This window comes from Bos indicus x Bos taurus, chromosome 2 (genome assembly GCF_003369695.1).
Source record: "Bos indicus x Bos taurus breed Angus x Brahman F1 hybrid chromosome 2, Bos_hybrid_MaternalHap_v2.0, whole genome shotgun sequence".
Taxonomy (NCBI): Eukaryota; Metazoa; Chordata; class Mammalia; order Artiodactyla; family Bovidae; genus Bos; species Bos indicus x Bos taurus.
The window spans coordinates 3188610-3198469 of NC_040077.1; the positions used below are offsets into that span (position 1 = coordinate 3188610).

General features: G+C 40.2%; 1 pseudogene; it reads left to right on the forward strand.

Annotated features, from left to right (window-relative positions):
• Positions 1-532: 532 nt before the first annotated feature.
• LOC113880606 lies at positions 533-8428 on the forward strand (annotated as a pseudogene).
• Positions 8429-9860: the final 1432 nt, after the last annotated feature.

A 9860-nucleotide genomic window follows, 5' to 3' on the forward strand; every position in this document is an offset into this window, starting at 1 on the left:
TGTCTTTTTCTTCAAGTCGCTTCCAGGGATTTGAAGTTTGTACTGTGTAAATGAACAAAACTGCACCCACAAAAATCCACAGGTGCTCTGGGATCAGTGTCTAAAGAACCAGGAAATACATGGTAAGATTTTCCCAGAGTCAAAAGAGGATGGTGGATAACATATCCAGGCCAAAGTCAACTATAAGCTCAACTTAAAAAAACAGTTTGAGAAGGGGAAATGATGACTATAAAGGCAGGAGATATGCCCTCCAGGCATGTCTGAGGGCTCCAGGAATTCAGGATGGCAGGAGTATTGAGGGTTGAGGAAAGGTGACAGCAGCAAAGGTAGAAAACAAGCTGTGGTCAAATCATGAGGGGGTTGTGTGTCCTGCTTATGAACCTGCAATTCTGGTCAATGCTGCCTTCATCCGGCTGCTTCAAATGCACAACTGCACTTACCAAAGCAGGTCATAGAGGCACTAAAGAGTTCCACAGAGGAGGCTCCCCTGCCACCCCACAAAAGAGGCCTGCAGAAGAGTAAGCAGAGAGCCATGTTGAAGGTGAGCTGGGACCGAGAGAAGCTAGACTAGGGCAGAAGTGGTCAGAAGGCCATAGCAGGAATCCAGAGGGCAAAGGACATATGCGAGGTAGGGCAGAGTGCAGGGGAGACAGGTGTGGGAGTCTGTGTCCAAGACTCCATGAGAAGGGTGGAGTTTCACAAAGCTTTCTGTATTTTTTCCAAGTGTTTATTCTACTCATGGTACTTATTTGACACTTCCATGTTAATATTTGTAAACTCCTCCCTGTGAATGGTAAATATTTGGAGGGCGGATACTGTGTTTTATTCATCTATAATTATCAGCACTCTAGGGATCCCAATAAAAACATGTTGAATACATGTGTAAATGAGTCAGTGAATAAATAGTATCAAATAAGAGCTTATTTTCATTCAGTTTCTTCTTAATCTAACCACCAAGAAGCTCTTGAATTCTATGCAGACTCCGAAATCAGGGGGCAATTGATACAAACAGGGCCAGAGAAGATTCCCTGCAAGTAGGAGAAAGATTTGAAAGTGAAGCCAAGACAAACAATATTAAACTTTCGTTGTGAGCACAAAGAAGGCCAAGGTCAGACCTCACTGAGGTCTCTGCCATTTAGCACACTCACTTTTACATAAAGGGAAATTAATACTTGTCTATTTCATGAATGAAAAATGCATGAGTCAATAAAAATGATATGTTAGAAATAAAGAAAGTGTGACAGATAAGCAGATTTTAGTAACTGTCAAAGTTTTGTGGATATATTATTAATACATGGTCACTTAAACACAACAGAAGAACATGACTTTCAAAGATTAAACCTATATGTGTTTCTAATGTATAATTTATCTTAATACATCTAAAGTCCTAAGTTCTTGAACACTGGTTCTTGTCTCAGTTATTATCTACTGTGCTATAATTAGTCCCTTGCTAATGGCTTCCCACGCACTACTCCTGGTTCAAGGAGTGGAATGTTGTGGTTAAATAGTGATGGCAAACATTGGCACATGCAGAAATGGTGGGACACAGAACATGAGATTTTGCCAAAACTGTACTAAGCCTTCTGAGGTGCTAAGATCTGGGAAATCATTTAGTGTATCAACTGTTGGCCCAATCACTTAATCTAAAAACACAATCAAAAAAAAAATAAAATAAAAATAAAAACACAATCTACTCATTATGCCATCAGGGAGCAATGAGAAAAAGTAGATTAGGCGTGAATTCCAACTTTGCTACTCACAAGCTGGATAATCATGCATAAGTTTAAAGACTCTGGGTCTTATTTTCTTCCTCTGAGAAGTGAGAACCCTTATCAATCTGTGAAAATAGTGTATCTATGGCACCGAGCAAAGTGTCTATGAACAAAGTATACTCAACAAATGCATCCACATCTTCAACTCTCATTTCATTGATCTCCTCTGGATCTATATACAACTCCTATAAAAGTGGGTGCTGAAAGGCAGTGACTTCAGGTTACTTCCTTCTGAACAGCCCCACACCATCATTCTGTGTGCTGGTCAGAACTCAAAAGGGTCCCAAGGTCTCCAGGGGTCCACTCCTACTTAATCAACACTGATGTAGGTGCTGCTGTGGAGGGATTTTACAGTGAAAGTAAGTTTCCACATTGGTTGAGCTTAAGACAAAAATTAGCTTTGGTGTGTCTGATCTGATCAGATGAGTCCTTCAAAGGTACTGGGCTGTTCCTTGAAAAAGAGGTCCATGCCATGAGAGGAAGTCACCCTGAGGGATATCTTACCCTACTGACTTTGAAGATGTGGGTGGCCACAGGATTGAATTTTCACAACCATATGAGCTTAGATGATCCCAAGCTCTAGATGAGACCATAAGAGTGCCAACACTTTGATTTCATCTTCACAAGACTGAGTATGGCTTTCAGTCATGCTGTGCACAGGCTTTCAATCAACAGAATTGTGAGTGGTATTCTTTTAAGCCACTAAGTTTGTGGTCATTTGTTATGCGTCAACAAAAAAATGAATGCACCCTAGTCCTTTTGCCAGTTTTACTTTCTTAAACTTTAATAGCATTCTCATTTTAAAACTTCCATAAAAATGGGGTCTTGCAATGTGACATATCAGAACCCAACTATCCTTTAATACTCTACAAAGAATAGCTATAGTGAGGCTCAAGACAATCCCACCAAGTGAGCTGTGTCCTATCATTTTGTGATGGTCATCCTATTTCTTTATTTTTATAATGGTGCTTATGCTCAGTTTTCTGAGAATTAAATTGATATATGCTTAGAGAAAACTTTGAGGACACAGAAAAGCAAAAAATAAGAAAACATAAATCATCAATAAATTCACTCTCAGAAGCAATCCTTGTTAAATGTATTGATAACAATCTTTATACAGTTAAAAATTACAAACATAGATGAGGATATGGAGAAAGTCAACTATATATATATAATTAAATATATACTTAATTATATATATATTTAATTATATATATATATATAAAGCTAAAAACATAATACATACTCTTTCTCAGATTCATTTGATTGACTATAACCCAATAACATTTTTTATTACTTGAACTATTCCAAAAAGGTTTCACAAAGCAATACATTTCCTTGGTGGTGATGGTTTAATAACTAAGTCATGTGACTCTTTGTGACTACTATGGACTGTAGCCCACCAAGCTCCTCTGTCCATGGGATTTTCTAGGTAAAAATACTGGAGTGGGTTGCCATTTCCTTCTCCAGGGGTTCCTTCCAACCCAAGGATTGAACCTGGGTCTTCTGCACTGCAGTCATATGATTCTTTACCAACTGAGCCACCAGGAAAGCCCACACATTTCCTTACTACCTGCAATAAATTCTGATAGTTTCTGATCTTTCATTAATATATATATATATATTCTTTGCATTCTACTAAAATGATTGCAATACCCATTAATGTGTTGTTTACCTGTACTTTGAAAAACATTGCTATGTGCAATTTTGTATTCTGATTTTCTACTTCTCATCATTTTGTAAAAATTCCCAATACCATTAAAATTACTTAAGCATATTTTCAAACACTTTATGATCTTAAATCTTACTGAAGTATCACTTATTTTATATTCTTATTCTACTATATTTGAATATTGTTTCTTCAAAATTTAAATGAACATTTTTATTGACTATTCCTTAACACTAATAGCAAGAAGTGAACTCACTAGAAAGTTTGCATCTCCATTCTAAATAGTGTGGATGGAACCCAGCAAGGAAACATAAATCACACAATTAAGTCATGTCATGCCCTTTCTCCTTGCACCCACCCTTCCCCTGCACTTATCCAGTCTGCCAGGAAAAATAGAGTCTAGAGAACACTGTGGTTCTCAGACATCACTGGCCCGAAGGCCAGATGCCTTGAAGGGAGTGCTATGCTGTGCTGTCTGGTCTAACAAGCGAGACAAGAGGGGCCTCCACCACAGACACCTGAGAAGTACCACAGTCTTCAGCTCACAGCTGCCAGATTGCTCTCATTGCTCATTAACTGTTAGCACTGTTAGTTCTAATAAACTGTGATTTTCATTGCTGCTAAAGCAGGCTGGCATCCTCTCCTCCCCAACAGACTGCTCCCCAAGCAACTGACATCCAAAGTAAGTACCCCTGCAGGAGCCAATATGCTTGCTCTACACTCTCATCTGCCTCTCTAAACCTGCCTCCTGCCCTGCAGAGCTTACAGGCAGCAGAAGACCTCACCACTCTCCTCTCTCCCTCCCTCCCTCTCTCTCTCTCTCTCTCTCCCTCATCTCCACCCATCCCTCAATTAATCCAACAGTTAAAACAGAAAACTTACTTCTGTCTGCAGTATTTCAGTATGAGTGTAAATCTCCTGAAATAAGCAGCTGCTGGGTTGTTTCTAGGGGAGCACCTGCCCCTGTGTTTGTCACATGGTGACACCAGCTGAAGGCAGGGCTCATCTTACACAATAAAGGCCTCTGCAGAAGCCCTACACATTTCCATCCAAGGCTGCAAAGGTGAGGCTCTGACATTAGGGTGCAGGGAGGATGCAGGGAGGGGGATTAGGCATGCGTGTATGAGTCCAAGTCAGCACATCTGTCCATTCACAGGAATGTTAAGGGATTACATTATTTCACCTCTCAGTGCTTTTAACTTTGTGCCATTCTTTCCTTTCTGCTGCTGCTGCTAACTCTCTTCAGTCATGTCCGACTCTGTGCGACCCCATAGATGGCAGCCCACCAGGCTCCCCCGTCCCTGGGATTCTCCAGGCAAGAATACTGGAGTGGGTTGCCATTTCCTTCTCCAATGCAGGAAAGTGAAAAGTGAAAGTGAAGTCACTCAGTCGTGTCCGACTCTTCGCGACCCCATGGACTGCAGCCTACCAGGCTCCTCCACCCATGTGATTTTCCAGGCAAGAGTACTGGAGTGGGGTGCCATCTCCTTCTCCATCGTCCATTCTACTTTAGGCTAATTTCTATTTAGGCTATAAGGCTCAGTGCAGTTGTCTCCCCTGGAAAATTTCCTCTAACTTCTGTCTTCTGGGCTTCAACAGCACCCTCATGTACCACTCACAAGGGAGTGCTATCACTCCTTAGCTTTTCTCAAGATAGCTTCTTAATTTACTTTTGTATCTGCAGCATACATACTTTTGTATCCCCATCATGGCACTTTCCTGGTGGTTCAGAAGCTAAAGAATCTGCCTGCAATGCAGGAGACCTGGGTTCAATCCCTGAGCCAGGGAAGATCCTCTGGAGAAGGGAATGGCCACCCACTCCAGTATCCTTACCTGGAGAATTCCATGGACAGAGGAGCCTGGTGGGCTACAATTCATGGGGTCACAAAGAGTCAGACAGCAGACTGAGTGACTAACACTTTCACTTTTATCCACAGCATAGTTCCTGTCACATAGGATGTGCTCAGTAAATGTTTATTGCAGTGAATTGAAAAGGTACAGAATTATCTGTTGACAGCCTTGAGGTTCCAATAGGAAAATGGACACTGTTGCTATTTCTCCCTTCATTTTGACTTCTAGGTGTTAAAGGTGTCACTTGTCATAGTAAGACACAGTAAGATTTGCTGTAAGAACCACTGGGCTTGAAACAATAAAGACCGGAAGCTGAGTTTTTACCCATTTCCTCTGCATGACGAAGAAAAGACTTGAAAATGCTTAAAGAATGTGAAACGAGATTCATGGGTTAAGACTAGAGATCTCTTCAAGAAAATCAGAGATACCAAAGGAACATTTCTTGCGAAGATGGGCTCGATAAAGGACAGAAATGGTATGGACCTAATAGAAGCAGAAGATATTAAGAAGAGGTGGGAAGAACACACAGAAGAACTGTACAAAAAAGATCTTCATGACCCAGATAATCACGATGGTGTGATCACTGACCTAGAGCCAGACATCCTGGAATGTGAAGTCAAGTGGGCCTTAGAAAGCATCACTACAAAAAAAGCTAGTGGAGGTGATAGAATTCCAGTTGAGCTATTCCAAATTCTGAAAGATGATGCTGTGAAAGTGCCACACTCAATATGCCAGCAAATTTGGAAAACTCAGCAGTGGCCACAGGACTGGAAAGGGGCAGTTTTTATTCTAATCCCAAAGAAAGGCAATGCCAAAAAAAACTCAAACTACCACACAATTGCACTCATCTCACATGCTAGTAAAGTAATGCTCAAAATTCTCCAAGCCAGGCTTCAGGAATATGTGAACTGTGAAATTCCTGATGTTCGAGCTGGTTTTAGAAAAGGCAGAGGAACCAGAGATCAAATTGCCAACATCCGCTGGATCCTGGAAAAAGCAAGAGAGTTCCAGAAAAACATCTATTTCTGCTTTATTGACTACACCAAAGCCTTTGACTGTGTGGATCACAATAAACTGTGGAAAATTCTGAAAGAGTTGGGAATACCAGACCATCTGATCTGCCTCTTGAGAAATCTGTATGCAGGTCAGGAAGCAACAGTTAGAACTGGACATGGAACAACAGACTGGTTCCAAATAGGAAAAGGAGTACATCAAGGCTGTATATTGTCACCCTGTTTATTTAACTTATATGCAGAGTACATCATGAGAAACGCTGGACTGGAAGAAACACAAGCTGGAATCAAGATTGCTGGAAGAAATATCAATAACCTCAGATATACAGATGACACCACCCTTATGGCAGAAAGTGAAGAGGAACTCAAAAGCCTCTTGATGAAGGTGAAAGTGGAGAGTGAAAAAGTTGGCTTAAAGTTCAACATTCAGAAAACGAAGATCATGGCATCCGGTCCCATCACTTCATGGGAAATAGATGGGGAAACAGTGGAAACAGTGTCAGACTTTATTTTTCTGGGTTCCAAAATCACTGCAGATGGTGACTGCAGCCATGAAATTAAAAGACGCTTACTCCTTGGAAGGAAAGTTATGACAAACCTAGATAGCATATTCAAAAGCAGAGACATTACTTTGCCAACAAAGGTTCGTCTAGTCAAGGCTATGGTTTTTCCTGTGGTCATATATGGATATGAGAATTGGACTGTGAAGAAAGCTGAGCGCCAAAGAATGATGCTTTTGAACTGTGGTGTTGGAGAAGACTCTTGAGAGTCCCTTGGACTGAAAGGAGATCCAACTAGTCCATTCTGAAGGAGATCAGCCCTGGGATCTCTTTGGAAGGACTGGTGCTAAAGCTGAAACTCCAGTACTTTTGCCACCTCATGCGAAGAGTTGACTCATTGGAAAAGACTCTGATGCTGGGAGGGATTGGGGGCAAGAAGGGAAGGGGACGAGAGAGGATGAGATGGGTGGATGGCATCACTGACTCAGTGGACTTGAGTCTGGGTGAACTCTGGGAGTTGGTGATGGACAGGGAGGCCTGACATGCTGTGATTCATGGGGTGGCAAAGAGTCGGACATGACTGAGCGACTGATCTGATCTGATCTGTAAGTACCAGTTCCTGTGTAATGACCATTTTACTCCTGACTCTGTAACATCGGATAGGGTGTTTACTATTTGAAATAATCTGCAATTTCAACAATATTTTCTCTGCCTGAAGGCAATCAGGAGAAAGAGTCTTGAAAAAAAATCTCAAAAAAAAAAATTGAAAGTGAGAAAGAAGTATATCTAAAAACCAAGTCAGAAGCATCTTTTGCATCAAATGAGCCAAATAAGCATCCAATTAAGATGTCCTTCCTGAACATACAGAATTACTTGAATCAGCTGCCTTGGTAAAGCCACCAGATCCAAAACCAGAAAGTGTGCAAAATAACATACTAACTCTTAATCCAGTTAAATAAGATACCAGAAAACCAGAATTCACCTTGGAAACATTAGTTAACCATGACATGGATATAGGTGGTTTGCACACATTTTTTGAGAATCTAAATTCTACGACTATTACTTTAACAACTTCAAATTCAGAGGGTATTCAGCAGCCTTTAGAAACCCAAGAAGTGCTTGAAATAATTACCAATTATCTTGCTAACCCACACTTCACAAATGATTCTGTGGAAATTAAGTCAGCACAGGAAAATGCATTCATGTTCAGCACAATTACTCCAACAGTGAAGAATTAAACAGATAAAGAATCTGTTATTGCCATTTTTGTACCTACAGAAAATTCCAAACCTACAATTAATTCTTTTATACGTGCCCAAGAAACAATGGAAACGGTGGAAATGGACATTAAAGACCTAGACATTGAAGACTCAAATAATGATATAAACTTTGAGACAGATGTTTTATGGATTGAGCATTTTACTGCAGACCAATGTAAATAAGGAATATCCTTGGCAGAAAGTCTAAACTACATTCAAAGATAACTCCTTGAGTTACAAGAACAGCAAACTCTAGGGAGATTGAAGTCTTTGGAAGCTCTTATAAGGCAGCTAAAACAGGAAAACTGGCTATCTGAAGAAAATTATAGAAAACCATTTCACAACATATGAAGTTATTATATAGATTAGAGACGTTTTAAAATTTGTGACTTTTACATAAGGTTTTTTTGGCCAAAGCAAATTATATGTAAAGTGAACTTATTCTTGTGTAAAATTCTTACCTTAATGAAGCTAAGAAAGTGCTCTAATGTTATGAACTTCATCCTGTCTTTGTTATGCTCATCTTTGAGAAAAACTAGAGAGTTTTTGGGTAGAAGACATTTCATCACTTCTTAACATTCCAAATTTAAAGTAAAAATGTACTGAATAAACAATATGATTAAGTCATAAACTGAGAGAACACAGATACGGTAAACAAGATCCCAGAATAGAAGTCAAGTTCAGGAATCAGTCCTGGTTGTACCATTAAGATGTGTCTTGGACAAGTTACTTATTGAGTCTCAGTCTCTAATTTGTAGAAGGAGGGCATACCACTAAATCTCTAACATCAGTCAGTTCAGTCCAGTCGCTCAGTCATATCCGACTCTTTGCGACCCCATGAATCGCAGCATGCCAGGCCTCCCTGTCCATCACCAACTCCCGGAGTTCACTCAGACTCACGTCCATCGAGTCAGTGATGCCATCCACCCATCTCATCCTCTGTCGTCCCCTTCTCCTCTTGCCCCCAATCCCTCCCAGCATCAGAGTCTTTTCCAATGAGTCAACTCTTTGCATGAGGTGGCCAATGTACTGGAGTTTCAGCTTTAGCATCATTCCTTCCAAAGAAAATCCAGGGCTGATCTCCTTCAGAATGGACTGGTTAGATCTCGCAGTCTGAGGGACTCTCAAGAGTCTTCTCCAACACCACAGTTCAAAAGCATCAATTCTTCAGCACTCAGCTTTCTTCACAGTCCAACTCTCACATCCATACATGACCACTGGGAAAACCATAGCATTGACTAGACAGACCTTTGTTGGTAAAGTAATGTCTCTGCTTTTTAATATGCTGTCTAGGTGTTCATAGTTTTTCTTCCAAGGAGCAAACGTCTATTAATTTCATGGCTGCAGTCACCATCTTCAGTGGTTTTGAAGCCCCCAAAAATAAAGACCCTCACTGTTTTTGTTGTTTTGCCATCTATTTGCCATGGAATAATGGGACCAGATGCCATTTGTTGAAGATCAGTTGACTATAAATATGTGTGTTTATTTCTTGGCTGTTAATTTCATTTCATTTGTCTATATGTCTCTTTATGCCACCACAATAATATTTTTATTATTGTATATTTGTAATATATTTTGGAATGAGGGAGTGTTACACCTCCATTTTTCTTCTTCTTTCTCAAGATTGCTTTGGCTTTTCAGAGTCTTTTGTAGGTCTATATGAATTTTAGGATGTTTTTCCATTTCTGTAAAGAATGAAATTGGACATTTTGTAAGAATTGCATTGAATCTGTAGATCACTCTGTATAGTACAGATACTTAAACAATATCAATTCTCCCAATCCATGAACACAGGA